This window comes from Ciconia boyciana, chromosome 2 (genome assembly GCF_034638445.1).
Source record: "Ciconia boyciana chromosome 2, ASM3463844v1, whole genome shotgun sequence".
NCBI classification, from domain to species: Eukaryota; Metazoa; Chordata; class Aves; order Ciconiiformes; family Ciconiidae; genus Ciconia; species Ciconia boyciana.
In genome coordinates, this window is record NC_132935.1 from 75,107,950 (window position 1) to 75,128,316 (window position 20,367).

The 20,367-nt window shown below is 36.7% G+C and overlaps 1 long non-coding RNA gene across 6 annotated transcripts in view; it reads left to right on the plus strand.

The window, feature by feature from the left end:
• LOC140646974 (uncharacterized) overlaps positions 1-12,292 on the plus strand; it is a 49,751-nt gene extending 37,459 nt beyond the window's left edge. For 2 of the 6 annotated variants that reach the window (XR_012040616.1, XR_012040617.1), the window contains 3 exons: positions 252-347; positions 924-987; positions 10,872-12,292. This is a non-coding gene — a long non-coding RNA (uncharacterized lncRNA). The remainder of the gene's footprint in view (positions 1-251; positions 348-923; positions 988-10,871) is intronic. The other 4 variants (XR_012040613.1, XR_012040614.1, XR_012040615.1 and 1 more) reach the window with 3 other exon arrangements.
• Positions 12,293-20,367: the final 8,075 nt, after the last annotated feature.

Consider the following 20,367-nt stretch of genomic DNA (forward strand, 5'->3'; position numbering starts at 1 on the left):
ATATTCCAGTCTGAGTGAGGCACAATCTGTAATTCTTCAAAGGGCTGATCATAAAAGTTTAGGTCTGGAAAGGACCCCAGGAGGTCATGAAGTTCTTTACTCTGAAAAAAAGCTACCTGCTTGGAAACCCTCTGCAGAGATGCTGATCTTATCTATTCTTAAAATAGATATAAAGAAGGCATAATAATATTCTGTTATTACTAGATACTGTGTATAGAGAGTAGTAATTGGAATATCCTATTGTTGCCTAGCCTGCTGCTTCTGTCTGTATCTCACAGGAAAAAGACAAGAGGTACCTACAAGGGCAGTATGTTACAGACAGTAATAACCTGCAAAGGAAAAGCAAGGTAAGAACTAAATAAGTCTGTCCTAATCTAACCAAGTTTCTACTTTTATGAGTAAGAGAAGGCTGGGGAGTAGGGCCAGGCACTCTGTTGAATTATTATTTAATCATACTCTGATATTTGATTAATTCCTTCATCCTTTGCTCTGTTTCTTACAGAAAGACCGATTTTCTTTCCTAGTCACATTCTCTGACATAGTCTTTTCCTGGTGATCATCCAATTCTAGGCTTACTTCTGAAGTCTTCCAGTTAAATATTTCAGGGGAAATTCTTCTTTATAAAGCCAATGAGATATGAACAAGTTTGTGGAGACAGTTTTCTTTGTAATCCAGAATTTGGGCTGTTATCTGAATAGCCATGTGTAGATCGTAGTGAAATTTGTTATTCACATTGCTATTTTAATAATTGGTGCCTGAAAAAAATTAGTTTTTCTTTAAAACTAGCTAAAGTGAAAGCCAGGATATCCATCATATCTCAAACTGTATAATCTGCATATTGCATCTTTAAGTTGTGTCATAATGTGACAACATTTCCCATATTGCAAAACCCAGATGACTCAGAATGTCTCCCTCTGATCCAGAAAAGGTATGATATAGTCCCGTTGCCTATCCAGGGGAAGAAAGAGGTTGAGATTCTTAAAGTTGGTAAGCACTTACTGATTTTCTTATTAATTAGTTCAGGAAGATGAACAAACCCCACAGGGCTATTTTATTGTGTGGTGATTGTGTTTGCTAACCAAGAGAGCATTGGGATTGGAACATAACAGACTGGATATCTTGTGCTGGAAATGAACTTCACTGGAAAATATTTAGCCTGGGTAAGAGCTTTATCTGAGATTTATATTCAATCTCATTCAGACGGTTAAAGTTACAATCCTGCACTGCATTATTTATGAATCCTCAGCATAGCTAGTGTTCAGTGCTCACCTCTCTTGCCCGGTTTAAGTGGGAGATGTGAGTAGGTGGTGAGGACCAAGGTACAGCTGGTAGAGAGACTTCCAGAGTGTCATTCGTCTGTCTTTTACTTAGCTGATCCTAGGTTGCAGGAAGAGGGGAGGAAGATGATGGGGCCTCTGCTACCCCAGTCCAATATGGCATCTTTGACTAGTCAGGGTCAAAGAAACAGATCCTCTTGTTATCTTCAATCATATAAATCCCCACTGGCTAAATCTTGATCACTGTTTAGAATGTGGATCATGCCTTCATGAAGTTGTTTCCCCACTCCTGAGTCCTCTTTCTTTTTTTCTCTCTTGTTTTCTCTCTTTGTTCCTCCCTTTATTTAGAACTTAGGTTAACTGGCCAAAACTTTATCATGTTATAAGGAACTGATGGCCAAAAAAGCAACTGGCAAGCAAAACTTCAACAGACTGCCATTAGTAAAAATTGCAAAATTCAAATTAACTCCTGTGTCTGTGTGCTGTGCCTGTTATTTCTTCCAGACATTACAATGAGAGGAAGTGTCAGGATCAAGAACAACATTAAGGACAGGATTTCCTATTTGACTGTTCTGTTCAACCTCTTCCCTCCTCTGTGTGAAAAACAGAATAAGACTTAAGCAGCAGTAGAAGCTACAATAGCACCCTTTCACCACATTTTTGCTTTTGCTCAAAAAGGAGCACACTGTATCACTTCTAAAAATCTTAACATTTTACAAACAGCAATCATTACATGGGAATAAAGATGCAAACCTTCTGATCCTTGTTTAACAGTTCACTATTATGTAGTGATAGGACCATGTTGCTAATTTCGTGCACATCTATTTTATCATGGTTACTATAATAATGAAGGCTGTTGAAGTTGTAGTACACATTTTAAGGGAAGATTTTGAAGTGAGTTTGCATCCTTACAAAACTACTGCTTTTTCAGGCGGCTCTTGAACTTTACATTGCTAAAGAGTATTCTAGGGGAAATATTCAGTATGTTTGTTCCAGTTTTATATTGTTCACTAGTCATTTGCTATAGGCCAGTATCAGAGATGGATATAGCTAGATAGATGTTTGTCAATGCAGTATGGCTTCTGTTATTTACCTTTGAAAGTCTGGGTTTTTTTTCTTTTCTTAACTATTAAAATTTCTATAGTTCATAAACCCCCTCCACTTTCCCCAAACTTGTAAAGAGTGGCATGCTTGTTCTTTAAACAAAAAAAATCCTGAGAAACAGGTAAATTAGCTTACATTAAATTATGTGGTACTTCAGGTAATCTGCTGCTGTATGCAGTTTATTTTTGTCTAGAGTTAACTGCCTCTGTTCCTCTTTGCAGTATTTATTACGCTTCAGATGTTGTATTATAAACATAATCTACATGTACTCAGAAATTTTCAGTACTACTTCGACTAAAGAAGGATTATAAGCTTCTCGATAACTTCTAAACTTGAAAGATACTTTTAACAGGGATGCTTTTCATCAGCAGATGTTTGTTTTCATAACATATTATTCCTCTTTCCTCAAAAAATAAGACTGCTTTACAGGAAATGATTACCTGCAATTTCTACTAAATTTCATTTTGAAAATATTTGGTTTTCTTTTTTTCAGTTAGAATTCCATTTGCAAAATGTCCTTCAAGAATAATCGATTTTTGTTTTGTCGCCCTACTTCTAAGCTGTGAAATCTAAAGTAAATAAACCAAATCATAACGTTTATTCCAAAGAAACTTTTTTTTCCCCGGTGGCTCATTTAAAAATCACTTTTACCAGTGGTTAACTAGAAGCAATTTATATACGGTAATGTCATTGTTTTTCAAATAATTGTCAAAAATGATTGATAATAGAGTCCATGAAGTTTTCTTTCTAAACAGCTTCTCCTTTACAGCTTTCCCTTACTTAGAGATGAACAATGGATTTTTTGTTATTATGTTAGCAAACATAAGTAAAAGAACAAAGCTGTATCTACTGCCACTTAGCCATATTAGTTTCTTTTCATATTAAAACAAAAAAACCCAGAAAAATATGTTTCATTTTGGAGCAGAATAATAGAAGAGAAACTAGTCAATTCACTGTAGCAGAGCATGATCAGGGGTGTCTAAAGGTGCATGTTAGAAGGGAACAGGTAGGTGCCATTTCTATTATGAGAAGTAGGAGTTCATGCTGTACCAGTTTCCCAAACAACTGAAACTCCCCTCACCTTGAATTTACTATGTAAGTTGAAAGCCATGCCTTTTTTAATCTTCCTTAGGCAGATAACACTAGTCATATCTAATTATCACCTTTATTTTCAACTTTAGTATTAGCATTACTCCACCATTTACTAGATCTCCTTTTGAATTATAGCAGTATGAATGTCAATAGATTCATGAGGTTTTTTTCCTAGGGCTTTTAGGATACTCAGTCCTCCTCATCTTCTCTTCAGGAGGGGAACAGATGGCTTCAGAAATTCCCCTGGACCGGAGTCTACATTTCATGAATAACACTGTGATCTTATTAAGACTTACTCCCATGCTTAAAGGCACTGAGTTTAGCGTGGCAACTGATGCGTTTGAAATTAAGCATGTGAACAAGCCTGTGCAGCAGTAAACTCTTAAACCAGGGCAGAATTCTGGAACCAAAGGACAATGGAGGATGAGATTTGTATTCTCATTTCAAGAAAGATAAAACCCAATCTTTTCTTCTCCAGATTAATAACTGTACAAAGAAAAATTCCATTATTGGTCTCCCAGTGTTTCTTTGCATGGTGCACCTTCATCATTACCATGTTACATACTAATAAATCATGGAAATTGCTTATTCTGATAATATATGCAGCTTTGCAAACTCATTTTGGAATAACAGTTTACAAAAAAAAAATAATTAAAAAAATCCTAATGCTGTTTGTTTGGAATTGGCTGTTGAATGCTTGGGAGCCTTTTATAACCATAAAAAATTACAACGATATTCACTAGGGAGGGTTTATGAAAGGTGATCATGTAAGATAATTTTTACACAGGGAAATACTGAAAGAAGTTTATAAAAAAGAGCAAAAGACTGCAATATGTAATTCTCTTAAGCAATAATAAATTGCCCATATAGAATTAATGATCTCCAGACATTTCTTTTAAAAGACTTGAAAAGAACTAATTAATGTAGCACATTTCAAGCTAACCAAATTGCAATGATAAATGGGATTACTGGAAGCTATAAATGCAAATCGTAACTGAAGAAAAAGAGCAAAACATCACTCAGAACATTAAGGAATGCAATTAAGCAAAACATTTGGAAGTACTTAATTACATCTGCAGAGGATAGTTAAGTGAGATCTGGTGCCTTGCATTAGTAGCAATATCAAACCTTCAGAAGATTGCTTAAGCATAAAGTAGACCATTTGCTATCAGGATAATATCTGATTTGACATGCAAGAAAAATATTCCTTTATTGATAAATTGTGCAAACATCTGAAAAATAAACTGATTCTTAGTAATGACAAAGTTTGAATTACAGGAAGAAAAGCCAGGTAGGTAGTAAGTACACACTTTCTTGTTGGTCCAAATGTCTTTTGGTATAATTAATGTATGCCAAAATAAAAAATATGCAAGAAAATGGGGTGGACTGTAAATCAACTGGAGCTTAATTCTGCAAATTGCAAAACTATATGGTCCTAATTAAGCAAGACCCTTACAAACTTGTATACTTCTATCAATTTCATTTCCCTTGTTATAACATTCTTCACTGGAGTCTGAACCTAGGACATTGATCTAACAGATGAAACTCTAAGGGCAGGTGTTCAATCACTCACTCGGTCTTTCACAGAAAAGTAAAAGCTATGTTTGTGAAAGTTCCAGGGAGTGAACAAGCCTTGGGGATGGCTGGCATGGACTGGCTCATGTTCATATTCATCCTCTGGAGTGGAAAGGCAGAGGTGAGTGTGCATATCAGCTGGGAGAGCTCTGGTGTTTTTTGCATCTCCGCTGCTTGTGGGGAGCAGGCCTTGGAGAGATCCATCAGTTCAACCACACCTACGTTTCCTCCTGTAAGAAGGTATTTTGATCTCCCTGTACAGGAGCTCAGTAGTGAAGTAGCAAGTAACTGAAGGACAAAGCAAGCTTACAGTGTAGCTAGATTCTCCTTGCCTGCATTAAGCTTATTCCTGACAAATAGGCTGGCTATAGGACCTTGTTATATCCACTTTTCATCTTCATCTTGACCTGTTTTCTGATAGTTGTTATGATTTCAGCAATGAGATGCTTCTAGCTGAGTGTTCGTGCTTGGGGATGTCATGTCTGAGGTATTGCCAGACATCTGTAGAATCACAAGTCTAGATTCACTGCTTAGAAACTGGATTGTCAAATAAAAGGGACAAAAACATTGAGTTCTGTCCCTTCAACTTTCTAAAATAGTAAAGCTTCACTTAAAAATAATGCCTATTCAAAACTTTGCTGACACATTTTGAGTATCAAATATATATGTCTGTGTATTCTATAGCTGTCTTCTGGTTACTAATGATATGGGTGGAATATTATTGAATGATAAACAAAATCACAAATAAGAATATTGCCTCCTTTCCTTGCAACCAAAAAATACATCTGTAATTACTTTTATTGCACTACCAAGCAAGTTGGGCAGTTACTAGTGAGTGTTTTAATATTTGATGATTAAATCTCTATAGCTTTCAGTCCACAATTGTTTTAATATCTTTTGGTGAATATCTCATATAACTGCTTTTATGGGTCTGTTCCATTGATCTCATGGATAACATTACCATTTTTAGTGTTGGGGTTAGGACAAAGCACTGCCAAATAAGTGATGAAGTCTTTGTTTAATGTAATATATAAATGTGTTTCTATTCAATTTTAATTCTTCTTCCTGGAAATTGTTGTGACCTGTGCTTATATTGCATTTTGTACTCTACTGTAAATGCTAAAATTAAACAAGGAAAATAAAAGGGAAACTGAAAAACAGGGATATCTCAGAAGTACAGCTGGTGAAATAGCATTGTAAAACTAAAGAGTATTTTAAAGAGTAATAAATATTACCAAAAAAAATATTACATTAATAGAGGAAACTTTTATTTTTAAATTGAGAATATTAATGTTTGATTAAAACAGTTCAGGGTGCAAAAAATGTTTCTGTATTTCTTATCTGTGTATGTATAGGTTTTCGCTGCTCTCACCTCAAGGACAACTTCCACAGGAAGAGTTTGTTAGGAATGACTAAAGTAATGTAAAAAGTGACTTTTCATTATTGTAATACAATAATTTAGTCACGAGTTTGAATGAGAATTTGTAATCCAGAAATGAAAGGAGAAAGCAGCTTGACTTTCTTCTGTTTTTCTGAGAAGCCTGTTTTCCTGACCAAGTGTATAGTCCCTCTTTGTGACTATGTGACTAACCCTTGGATGTCACGTTAATGTATGTCAGTGCTCTGATCTGCCTTTTTGAGACCCTTTCATGCCTCCTGACTGCTTTGATCTTAGATTTCTCAGATCACTTCCCACTGCAGCAGACTCTTAGAGATGAGGGCTTAAGATATTGCCACACCTTATAACATTGCCTGTTCTTCCTCCTATGCTTCAGTATTTCAGCTGCACTCTACTGGATAACTGATCTGGAGCACACAGAATTAAAAGACCACACTGTTTTTCTGGGTCATTTTTATGCCTGTCCAATTCCCCACTCTAGTTTGAAGCATGGCAGCCTAGTTTGTGGTTTGTAGGGAGGGGGGAGAAACAGCAGTGCTTTACAGCAGCTCCCTTGACTGATCTTGGACACTGGGCTTTCAGGGGCTTTGCAGCTCTGCCCCCTGTGGTTCTCATAAAGTTCTCCTTTACGGGAAAACTTGTAATAAGGTCACCAAGAAGCTATCAGTACTGGTGATCAGAGAAACTTCTCTAGACAGCTACAGGGCTCCGCATCAGTAGCAGTGAAATGGTATTTTATACTCCCCCCCCCCCCCCAGAAAAAAAAAGGGGGGGGGAAGGTATTGATTTCAGTAGCTCTTTTTTGTTAGATTGGAAAGGAAATGTGATTTTGTAGAGAAATTTCCTCTGCCTAAAATACATTAAGTTACAGTGCTCTTCCTGCTACAAACGTAGTGACTGGCCTAACCACAGAGGAACATTCCTCACTTTTGTTGGAAGGTGACAGATTTAGAAAGGAGTAAAAATAAAGGCTGTCAAAATTGTAAGCTGTTTACTATCCAGACTTCCAGATGTTAGAGGCTCTATCCTAGGCTCAGTCTTAGCAACAAATGAGATTACTCATGTATAGAGTTTGCAAATAGGTTTTCTAAAAAGAAAAGGGGAAAAAAAAAAAGGCAGATTAATCTCTCCTGTTTCCTAACACGTACTTCTTCAGGTATGACTGGAAATTTACACAAAAAGCTGACCATGCAAAGGTTTTGCCACTTCCAGGAATGGTTAGCTAAAGAAAAGGAGATAAGATCTCAGAAATACAATGTTGGCAGTGACAAGCTGCTTCAACTGTATTGAGACGATCAAAGGAAGACAATCAGTTGGCTGCATCTTTAGAAGCTTGGAGAGTTTTTGTAAGCATTGCAAGTCCTCAGAGTTGTTTATGCATTAAAGACCATGTATCCTAATTTTCGGGGGGATTCTGGATGTAGTGTGTGGGATCAAACTGGGACAGGATTACAGGGTGTAATGTAGCACTAGTTAGGTATCCCTGACCTAATTAAGAGCAGGTAGATTCTTCGTAGACATATGTAACTCAGGTCCTGAGTGTGGCAAAACTATCCCGTTAATTAGTCCTGCCTCAAAATGACACTGCAATATTTATCTTATGACTTTCTTCTACTTTACTGTAATGACTTAGCTTTTCTCTACCCCTCATAGTCTGGGGTATTGACACATTTGCACTTTTTTTTTTTCACTTTTTAAAAAGAGTAATGGAAAAATGTTGTGTAAACCTTCAAGTACTTTTGACATAAGCTGCAAAGCCCAGATAATCAGGGCTTTTCCTGAGGCTATATCAGTAGGCTAAGTTCAAAACGCTACTATGTGACTACTGCTACTGCAGATATTATAGTAATGAAAACACTTGAATGAGTACTGCTGTGAATGCATTTCATAGGGCCCACAACATGCTAAATGCACACCAGTAGCTATTTATAAAAACTATGCATTTGTTTTTGTCTGACTTGGTATAGGGCTCTCTGGACTTATTTGGAACCAGAGAAAAACGGATGGCAGAGTTGCGCTTTTTATTTCAGTCTATGTAATGCAAACAGATGGGAGTGAAGTTGATGATTTGTTTTAATGATTTAGTTGGCTAAATTGTCCCAGATTTGTTCATCCACTTAACTTTTGTTCATGGTTTGAAGAACCTGCAAGTATTTTCCCTTTGTGCAATAAAGAGTACAGTAAGTGGTAGTTGGGTCAGTCTGGTATTTCTCTGAATTTTGTCTTTAATCAGCCATCACTAGCAAAGAATTCATTCTCTCCTGCAGTCACGTTTATAGAACTGAGTTTAGCTGTCTGCTTTGTCTAATCAGCATTATAATTCACAGCCAGTCAGCATATTAGTCCTTCAGTTTCCCATTTAAAATCATGGCAAAACACACATAACTATAATGGGCTGAAAGTTTTATGTTTCAACAATTATATTTTGTAATGCCTAACTAACAATGATTATTCGTTAAAAAGAGATCATTTACATGAGAATAAATTGCCAATACTAAGTTGGATATTTTCCCATAGGGGAAAAAGACCTTTGAAATTCATCCTTTCATCCAAAGCCTCAAACTGGTATTCTGTCTGGCTTTCCTTTGTGGCCACCCCTTTCTTCCACACTATGTTCTGTTTTCTTCCTCTCCATTCATTCAGTTAAAGGCTAGCTGGTAGTCCTTCTTTTCTTCTGCTTTCCCTCCTGTTGCCCCTTTCTGCTGCCCCATCCTTGACTGTCTGGTCCAAGCTGCTGCTTCTCGCTCAACTGGACTATCTGTAACTGCACCAGTCTCTATCTCTACTTTGATAGATACTCTACTCTCATTGCTTTCTAACTATACATGTTCTTCTCTTTCTTCACTGAGTATGAGATCTAGTTTTTCTTGAGCAGGTAGTATTATATATGCTGGAGTACTTGAGTCCCGCCTGATTTTGAAGAACATGCTGAAGCCTTCCCTATTCCATGAGACACTCCTGTACAAAAACGCCACTATCCAGTCAATGCACTGACTTTTTTCCCCTTGTTCTTTCTTCATCACATCAGACTTCAAAGCCCTTTGGGAAAGGAACCTCTTCTCTTGAGACTGCTTTCTTAGCACTGTGTGCATTTGCAGTGCTCTAGAAATGAATGTGTATGTAACTAAACATGAGGCTTGTCTTTCCAGGATTAAGTCAGTATTGTCAAAGGAGGTAAAGTATAAAGACACATATGTTTCAAGCTGCAGTGTGCCTCATCATTACAGGAAGAACATGTTCTGAGTGATTGTTCACCTGTGCAGATAAACCCTTATGAATTAGAGCACACACTTGTATTTCCATTCAAAACCAAACACAAGGAAACTTGTCAAGCTGAAGTATGTGACCTGGAAAACAAAGGCAAACACCGATAACCACTTTTTTAAGCATTATTTAGTCCACATGAAATGTATCAGACTGACAGACGGCAAGTGAGATTTCCTGTATACGTCTTTGGTCTGGCACAAGCAAGTGCTTAATTATTCTTTGGGAAGAAGAAGTTATGATGGCTATTAGATCTCTATTCCCTGTGCTAAGAAGGCTAACATTTAACAGTGATGTGTCTGCCCACTCAGTAGGAAATGAGGCAACCACATCATCACCAGTTAAACCAGTAAACAGTTTTGGTTTTAAACAGCAAGGTGTGATATAGAACCACTTCCATGTGCTCAACGGGCAAGCCATGACAAAGTAGCAATAAATATATGTTTTCTCTATAACACATCTTCTAGCAATTTTTCTTGATACCAGATGATGTATTCAGGGTGTCAGCAGCTCTGCCTGGTTCTGTCGTGAAGAGGATGAAGGTTATTTCTGCATGATGTGAGAGAATGCTTTTCATTTTTTCAAATCAGTGTCTTCTTAAAAATGAATCAGAATGAAATGGGGGAAAAAAAAACAGAGTAAAAAGCAAGAGCCAGGTATTAATTACATTTCGCACCACTTTATAAAGATTATATTTTTCCTCTTTTGAATAAGAAAGAAGCATTTTTGAAATTACTTCTTGGTTTAGAATTCCCTTTCAGGAGCTCTGCTTGAAACAACAGCATTTATTGAAAGATAAACCATTTTGTAGGGATGTTATTAGTACAGCTGATTATCATAAGCTTTTTTTCTTTAAGTGATATGAGTCAGATCTTTCCCATTGTTACCCTGTTGTCAGCCTGGAATAATGAATGAAGCTTATTTCCTCTCACCTTATAGTAACTGTGTGTGTATACGTTTCACTGGAATATGCTGAAAATCTGATTTACGTTGGCTGATAAAACTTTTTACTTTTTTAGTACTTAAGAAGATTTCTTTGATAACTTTTATACATGATTTCTTTCCTTTTTCATTCCTTCCTTTCTTCTTTCCTTTTACCATTTTCTTGGGAAAAAAAAAACCTCCTGTGTTGAGTCACTTGGTTATTTTTGTCTTTCTAGTGGTCTGTTTCTGCCCTCATTAAAGTCATTGGAAAAGCAGCAATTAATTTCAGATGCACAGGATGTGAAGTTGATGCTGAACTTGTCCTGAAGGTTGTCTGACTCCTCGTCTGCTACTGCCAGGGCCGAGTTGAACTAAACACTCAAGCACCTCGTTTTGTTCTCGGTCTATAACGTTGGTGTCTTACAACTCTTCCGCTATTCATGGACTAAAGGAGTTGGAGTGATTAATCAGTGGAGTGCCGTGGTGTCCCATGGGTCATGCCACTGTTGTTATCATGGAAAACATCAACAGGAAATGTGAAACCCAAGGAAAAGGTGGCTAACTGAACAATACTAGACTGACAAACAGGAGCTGGTACACCTGGTTGGTTGTTCAACGGTTGCTGAGAGGTCTACTCTGAAATTATAAACTTCAGGTTTGAAGAAAGTTTCTGTGGTGTGTGCAGTTACTGCAATGACTGTTCAGTGGCTTGTTCAGGAGATGAACAGAGATGAAGCCTGTTTGCTCAGTATTCTGAGATTTACTTTTTTCACATACGTGATCCTAAGTCAGGAAATGTATTGTTAATTTTTATAACTTGTAAAATCCTGTTTTGCTTTCTGTTTGGTAAATATGCCTTTTCTTGTGCAGGACATAGCAGACAACCAGTACCTCCAAGTTCACAACAAAGATGACACTCATATTTCTGTTGGCATTTTAGACTCAAGTTAATGAACATTTTTATAGGAGCAATAATTAACATTTTATGAGCTGGATTCCCTCATCCCTTGAACCTACTTTGGCTTCACTTCATACTGGAACATATAAGTGGGTAAGGTTACAAAACACTAATGTTCAATTTGGGTTTAAGGGCAAAAAGGACTTCATAAATGCTGCTGAATTGCAGTAATAGCACAGAGCTCCATTCGAAGGAAAAGAAACGGCAAGAAGCCCTTAGCACCAGTCCAAGATGCTAAGATAACACTGAATAATAATTATTCTGTAAATGTTATTCTGTTTGCTGTTATGATGGCTAATATTGTCTTAGTGATATGACAGTACCTCAACTATCTGTATCTGTGCTGTTTCATATTTAGATTGTAAGCAAATAGAGGCAGGCCTTGGTGGTCTAGTGGCACTTCTAGCAAAATGGGTTTTGGAGTAAGGTGCTGAAGTGCTATCCCACATCAAAATTTTAATTGTAACAAATGATCCATCAGAGCTTTTGAGGAGATGCCTAGGGAAGCAGCATGTTTTAATGCTATGCATAGATTAGTTGCTCTCAGTAGCCCTCCAAAGTCTAATTTCTTTCTGCCTGCAATAGTACTTTTGACAACTGCAGACACAGGGACCCAGATTTCCAGCAATAATAGCAACATGCATATTAGTGCCTTTTAGACACAGTATCTTGCATTATATGGAAAAATGCAATAAAGCTGATATCTGTTATAATTGGTTCAGTTTCTGCAGTGTCTATTCTTTGCATGAGTGTTTTTCTGTGTAAGGTGTCCCATTAATTTCAAAAGAACAATTATTGTCATTAGTTCTATTATTAAAGAATGGTGCTGAGGATGTAATCCAGGTGGTTTCCTGTATCAAAATACAGGAGAAATGAGACAGAAAAATATATCAAAGTGCAACCACGCTATGTTCTCAATGTTTTTATGACCCAAATAACATATTTTTTTTAAGATTTCAGTTCACAGAGTTGTGTACTTACAGCTGTTTTGCTTAAATTTTCTTCTTTATCGACACAGTATTCCAGTGCCAGTTCTTTCAGCTCCCCAGATCTTGGTTTATGTGTGATGAGTGATCTGATGTACGTATTGTGCAATATATCTTTCCTTGCCACACTTGAGAGAAGTAACTCATTAAGGAAAAATCTTATTTTTTTCAACTTTGAGATTTTAAAAATAATTTAATTTATGTTAAACTATTGCAGAATTAAACAAAAAAATACCTGTTCAAGATTTATCTACTCAAGATTTAAGTCCTTCCTCTTACGTTTTGTAGAAAACTTAGAGAAGCACTGGAGGTTTGCTCAGCTACTGAGCTGAGCTGAGTCTTGCAGCAAATGTCTCTTGCAATCTGTTTTACCTGTCTACTGATACTGTTTGAAGTAGCAGGAAGCCTATGTGCATAGAAAAATGCTCAGACTGTGGCATAGTGGAAAACAGTGCTATCTGTATTATCTGCTGGAGAGATCACATAGAATGGAGCATTATATCATTTAATGTGCGTGGGTTTAAGGCACTTTCTTGGCTCCAGCTGGCTAGGACAAATGTTCTCTTTCAAAGTCCCCTTACCTAAGAAACCCCAAGGGAGTTAGATGGGACAGCAAAGAAAGGAAAATGCAATATATGACCTTGTTTCTAGTCAAAGTGTTGTGGACTGAAAATCAATGTAGTTTCTGCAGCATTACTTCATGTGCAAACTTCAGATAATTTGTTAGCTGAAAAAAAAAAAGAAGTTAAGTAATAGGTGTGATTGCTGATGATACTAGGGCAAATTGCTGATTCACAAGCATTGACAAGCAATTGAAAATTTCAAAAGCCAAGCACTTTAATCTTCTTCACCTGAGTTGCAATGCCATCTTAAAATGTAACTTTTTAATGCTATACCTTTGGCAGAAAATATAGTGTCAGAAGTAAATACATCAATGCCAATAATGAGGAACAACATGCATTTTGAAAACAAAGTTAAACCTTTTGCATAGTAAAGAGAAAATACTATGAGTCACAAATAGTAAAAAAAAAGTTCAAGGAGGAAAAAGACACCTTTTTCTAATGGTCTAATGAGGTCAAATGAATTCCTTAGATGGCTATTTGCAGCTTAGGATAACAATCTTGGTTACTTGCCAGCAAGTAATGGTGTAAATGGAAACCTAGTAGTTTTTCTACATAAACTCATGACAGAAAAGAGTTGTAAAGCTATGTTTATGTAAGTTGAAGTTATCAAAACACACCTCTTTCAAGATCTAGAATTGTAAAATCCATGAGCAATTCAAAAGATACATTATATGTAGTTTCTTGTTTTGATTTAATCTTTTAGCACTGTTGTAATGCCTAGCATTAGGTTACCATACAAGAATAAACAAAATCAATTTATTTATCATCAACATTTTTATAGACTGCCTCTGGGAAGGTAACTATTCTCTCAGGAGAATAAACACTAGTACCAGTGCTGACCTAAAAGGCCATTGCTGTTATAGATGTTCACAGTCTGCCAGTTATAATCTTTCTCAAAAAAAATTTCTTTTCTTCAACTTGCTCAACAGATTCCAAAAAGTATGATTTTAAAAAATTATTTCAGCATTTAGGCTGGGCAAATAATTATTCTGCTCTTCCATCTCCAGCTTGTGATTATAGTTTGAGCATTTGCTGTATTTGAAGTATGATTAAATTATTTTTATGAGATCAGCCCTTCCACATACATTTCTGTGACAATTTAATGCTGGTACAAGAGAGTGCTCCAACCGGTTGCCATTGTGACTGATATACAGGTTGGTTGAGTTCAAATGGACCACAGGACATAGGATAAGTATGTTGCTATAAGTGGCTCTACTAAACATAAGTTTGAAAGTGTGCTATCCATGTTAAATCAGTTGTGTTATCATTCATCAGAGAGTAGGATTAGATCTAGGATACCTGACAATGGAAGAAGCCAATTGCAAGACATCTCCAGATGGAAGGTCTGGAGGCATTACTTAAGGTATGTATAAATTAAGTAGAAAGTCTGTGATGAGCATGGGACTTACTCTCTTATTTCCCACGTTTCAGGTTAGAGCTTCTCTCAGGAGTGCAGAACAGCAGTCTTGTCATTGTTCTTACTGTACTGTGAATTCATTGCAAACGACAGCATTGCAGGAGCTGTAAATTCATTAATAATGTCCCTTTCAATCAGTAGAAGAATAAAGTCCACTGGAAGAAGTGTATACCCTGCCAAGTTTACTCCTGTGTTTTAGTCAGTCTGAATAGATCAAGAATATTGTAATCTGTCCTGGTTTTGTCTGGGATAGAGTTAATTTTCTTCCTAGTAGCTGCTATAGTGCTGTGTTTTGGATTTAGGATGAGAATAATGTTGATAACACACTGATGTTTTAGTCGTCGCTAAACAGTGCTTACACTGTGTCAAGGACTTTTCAGCTTCTCATACTGCCCTACCAGTGAGAAAGCTGGAGGTGCACAAGAAACTGGGAGGGGACACAGCCAGGACTGCTGGCCCAAACTGGCCAAAGGGATATTCCATACCATATGATGTCAAGCTGAACAAAAAATTGGGGGAGTTAGCTTGGGGGGGCGTGGCCGCTGCTTGGGGACTGGCTAGGCATCAGTCAGCAAGTGGTGAGCACTTGCATTGCGCATCACTTGTTTTGTATATTCTTTTATCATTATTATTATTTTCCCTTCCTTTTCTGTCCTATTAAATTGTCTTTATCTCAACCCATGAGTTTTACCTTTTTTCTGATTCTGTCCCCCATCCCACTGGGGAGGAGTGAGCAAACAGCTGTGTGGTGTTTAGCTGCCTGCTGGGTTAAACCACAACAACATCACACAGTTTTCAGAGAACCACAGAAGGCGGAAGGATCCTCTGGAGGTCATCTGGTCCAAACTCCTTGTCAGCTTTCCAACAGTAGATCAGCTCAGCTGTGGCTTCATCCTTCCAAGTCTTGAAAATCTCCATGATGGACATTCTTCACCTCTGCACCTGGTTCAGTGCTACATTATGCTGCTAGTAAAGAAGCTTTTACCTATGGTCTATCTCAACATCCCTATCTACTGTTTGTGGCCATTGCTACTTACATACTGAGCTGGGAAAGAAAGCTGTCATGAACATGCTCTGTGGTGGATGAATTTTCCATGTTCTGTGGTCTGTGGACTGTCAATTGAGAATCTCTACCCTAGGTCAGGAGGGATGCTGTGCTGAACAGAAGTTCAAGTTGCAACATCCAAAATAGGTGGATTAAAGTTCATAAAAAATGAGGGTAAGGTCTGGAGAAGTTCCTCAGGAATACAGGCTGACTGGTTAGTAGGGGATTTCCTTACAATGTGTCCTTTAGGCCCCAGTAGTATTTCTGGAGTGTAATGTAAAGATCAGATAGGAATATGATTTTTCTTTCTAATCAGAATACATTACGGATTTTCCTCAAACCATACTTTCATATCTTTAATGCACCAATTCCTAAGCTGGGAGGGAGAGTGCAAAGCACAAATACAATGTGAATACATGGCTGGGACTTAGTGAGAGTCAGTGATGTGATTACATCCTTGCACAGACAGATTTAGATTTGATATTCATGGGGATCAGTCTGAAGTGTCTTGTAGGACACCTGTGCTGGGTTTCATAGGACTCATGTGCTTAAGACATTCCTAGAATCAATGGGGGAGATTATGTGTTTGTTCATAATTGCCATATGCTTATTTTATGGGGTAAGATTTAGTTTAGCTAGTATTGTAAAGCTGTACTATCTTGGAAAAAAGTTTTTGCATTTTTTTTGTAAGTATATGTAAAAATACATGCACACACAAGTGAATGTACAGATAGTCAGCAGTTATAATTAATCAAACTTAATTTTCCAGATTTATTGTACATACCTGGTGTTTACATAAGAATGTACATAATACATATATATATATTAGCAATATGATCCTTCATCTATGAATCTGACCATCTATCTGTCTGTCATTTCACTGTAATATTATGTCATTTGCTAAGATTAACTGGTAATAGCTGTGTCTTTTTAGTTCTTCCCTATAGTAAATCTGTAAACTGAATGCCCTTTAATCTAAAAATTACTTGTAAAGTTTAGGTGAGAAATCACATTACCTTGGTTTTATAGATCTATTTTTGACTGTGTCCAGGACTTAGTATTCTTCTAAATGGAGTGTGTTGTTCAGTAAGTGCAAGTTTATTATGTAGTTGGCTATTACCTTGGCAGCTAAGGAAGCTTTCCCTTTTGTCCCTTTATGGGAGCTAGAGCAATACCAGAAAGAGTTGTACTCACTTCATTAAATCTAGATACACCTTAATAGTTTTTAAAGCCATGCCCGTAGTAATAGTAATAATATTGCAGTGCATTTTATACCTTGTTGCTAGTTAACTGTAGAATGAACCTACTGCTGTTGGCTCTATGTACAATTATGTTTCTTAATTTGCATGTAGTTTTAATTTTTATATAAATTCCCTGATGAAATTAAATAATTTATAGTAAATAGTGTCAGGAGCACACAAAACAGATAAATCTACTGGAATAATGTGTTTGGGGGATTTCTTTTTCTTGGTTTCTTCCTTGGAAAAGGAATGGGGAGAGAGCATACTGTATTTGCTGAAACTGTTGTAAATTACCAAAGGATAATAATAATAGGAAAAAAGCCCTGTATTAAATGTCTTCTGATTTAAAAAAAAGGAATAGCCATATTAGCTATTTGTTTTTTAAAGAGAAAACCCCTCACTTTTTCTTCTGATGATTATTTTGCTATTCATCTGTTCTGATTTTACAAAATTACAGAGCAAACAGTATTAGAAAAACAGCTTTCTTTAGTGTTATTCCATCAAATCAGTTGTTTCTTAGGTTTTGAAGTTGAAGAATACCAAAAGAGTGCATGTGTTATATATGAAAGTACCGCATAATATTCATTGGACACAAAAAAAATCTTCATTGAATGCCATGATTAAGAGGAAATAATGAATGCATTCTCCTTAGAACAAATGCTTTCTAGAAGGGTATTGCAGGCATATTGCAAGGACTACTATCACATACAAGTTTATCAGGATGACTACAAAAGTCTTGTTCAGCCATCTCCAGGTAACTGAACAAAATTAACTCTTGACTTATTTACTTCACAGGCTTTGCAGAAACCAGTTTGGCTGGTTTGCATAAATTTAATAATTCTGCAAGATTTGCACGCTTCAGTCACAGGACATAGCATTAGGAAGTTTATTCTCGTAGTACTATACGTGCCTATCTTTACTTCAAAAGAATCCCAATACCTATTGCTTCAAGGGCAAGAACTGTCTTATACAATCAATGAAATGATTGCTGAAAGTAAGGGGGGAGAAGGAGTCCTAATTGAACACTGAAAAATTGACTTGTTAAATTGAACTTATCTGGAGGTGATTCCTTAAACTGTTACTGGCCTGTTAGGATTGAAAAGAAAAACCTGATATACAATTATTTGTTTTTATTGAGTTGCTCGTTTAAGCAAACTAAATCTCTCTTTGGAAACTGTATTTTTAAAATTTTAGTACAGTCATTAGTATGTGTCATATTTCCAGTGCAACAGGCTACTTAAAATACTGCTTTATCCATAGGTATCTTGTCTCTCATTAATATCTCCAAATCTCTCTGAATGTTACAGTGATGAGTCCAAAGAAGTCAGCTACTTGTGCAGTGTTTTTTATGTGCTCCTGCAGTTGCAGTGCTTTGTGTGGAGGTATAGAGGTCATTGCTTTCCCTTGTTTCTAATAGCATTTTAGAGTAAATAATTTAAATGGGATAGCCTGCTCCCAAACAGAAATTATGCTGCAAGAAAATGTTTTATTTCTATGCAGTGCATAGACTATACCATTTCCCTGCCTTCCTACAGGATATGTGGAACATTGCTGTAAAAAAAAAACCAACACTTTTTTTTCTTTTCCTTATGAGGTAACTCTGAGCAACTCTGGTATCATCCCTGGTATGGCATCAGGGTGCCATAAATGGAGGCACTGCCTCAGATCACGCTGATCAAACTCCAGAGCAAGTGAACCTGGGTTTAAAGGCAGATCATACAAACTGTTCTGCTTTCTCTGATCAGCTATGCAAAACCCCTGACATTTATCCTGCCACACTTTGGGGCACTGAATCCTCAAGAAACATTGTAGTGGTTAAAAAAAAAAAGGCAAAAAAAAAAAAGTATATGTTACTGAGTATTACAGCGTGGCTATGAGAACAAAGTTGTTTGACGTTAAGATATAGTGCATAATTTTTTATGAATTAATTTAGAAGACCCTATTTGTAATCCATCTCCAAAAAAACCTCAACCCAAACTCTCAAGAAAACACTAGCTCTTGCTTTTCTTATTATCCTTCTGAAATTTTTGCTTGTTTATTTGCTAAGCAGTACATCTTACTACTTTCCACTGATAACAGCATAAAAAAGTAAACCAAAATTACAGTCCAATTAACCTACTCAGATTATAATAATCAATGTGACTCATGGATGTAAATTCCTGTGTTTTGCTCTGAAAAATTCTTCACATTAACTGTTCTGCCTGCTCCCTTGAAGCAACTTGGTAGTTACTGCTGTTATTTTAAAAAATGTTAGAAGATTTTTGATATTGCTTTGAAACGGCAAGAATTTAAGAAAATTGAATAGTCAATGTAGAATAAACAAATCTTTAAAATACATGAGTGGATACTAGTGCCATGCATTTGTTTGATCCCTGAAGCCTTCTGTCTGGAGATGTAGTTAACATGCTGTTATCTACTGTTGTTTGCCAATGTAGTGCTCTTTTTAACTGCATTTGCTGCTCTGACTTCATGGGTTTTTTTCACCATTTCTAATTTATGAGCCATTAAAGATGTTGTTTGATGTAGGTGCAGCACAGAACAGAGTAACTACTGCTGTAAAACACGAGTTTTGGCAGTGTCAATTAAATTATGCTTTCTGCATAGTAATGTGAGTTTTAATGATATCTGTGAGAAATTGTTTAACTCATTACCCCTATGAATGCCAAATAACCCTATAACTAAGATACAGGTGATTGTGCTGAAAATCAGAACTTCGATTCTTATCAGCTGTCAAGAAACGGGCTGTGACTGTGTAGGTTATGAGCCCCTAATGAAAAAACTCTTTTCAAACTCTAGCTGTTGTCTTGACCCTGACAATTGTCAGAGTTGGGAATTGTCAGAGGACTTCCTCAATAATACACAACAGCAGTTCATCAAAATCAAGACTATTTGCTACCAACAAATAGTTTTTAATATGACACTGTCTTAAGCCCAGGGTGGTGTTTTGATAGAGGAAAGAGTGGAACAGAAGAGTGGAAATGGACAATCACCTTGTAGGGATGACCCAGTCTGCATCTGTTTCCTAACAGAAGCAGTAACTTACAGCTACACCAACCGGTTCCTGAGTAGCCATTTTCTAGCCTAGGCTTTATCTATATCTTTTTCACTAATTTTGTTGAAAACCCCTGTTTTTTGCCAAACACGTCTATATAGAGGTTGTAGTTCAGTGAGCAATAGTTAGAGCCAATCAGGTTAAATCAGATACCTCAGGGACTGCTGCTTTTTTCCTCTGTTCTGTGTGCACTTATCTGCCATTTCATGAGTGACATTACCATTTTATTCTTTAAAATTTCTTATTTTTCCTGTATTCTGATGTGTCATAGGCAGCAGGTGGCTCTTTATTTTCCCCCTCAAAAAAAAATTAATTTGAACACATTCATAACTAATGTGTCAGGTTTTTAAATATAGACTTGGGGGAAGCGAAGGCCCATAGGTTTCAATCAAGAAGAAAAACTTTTCACT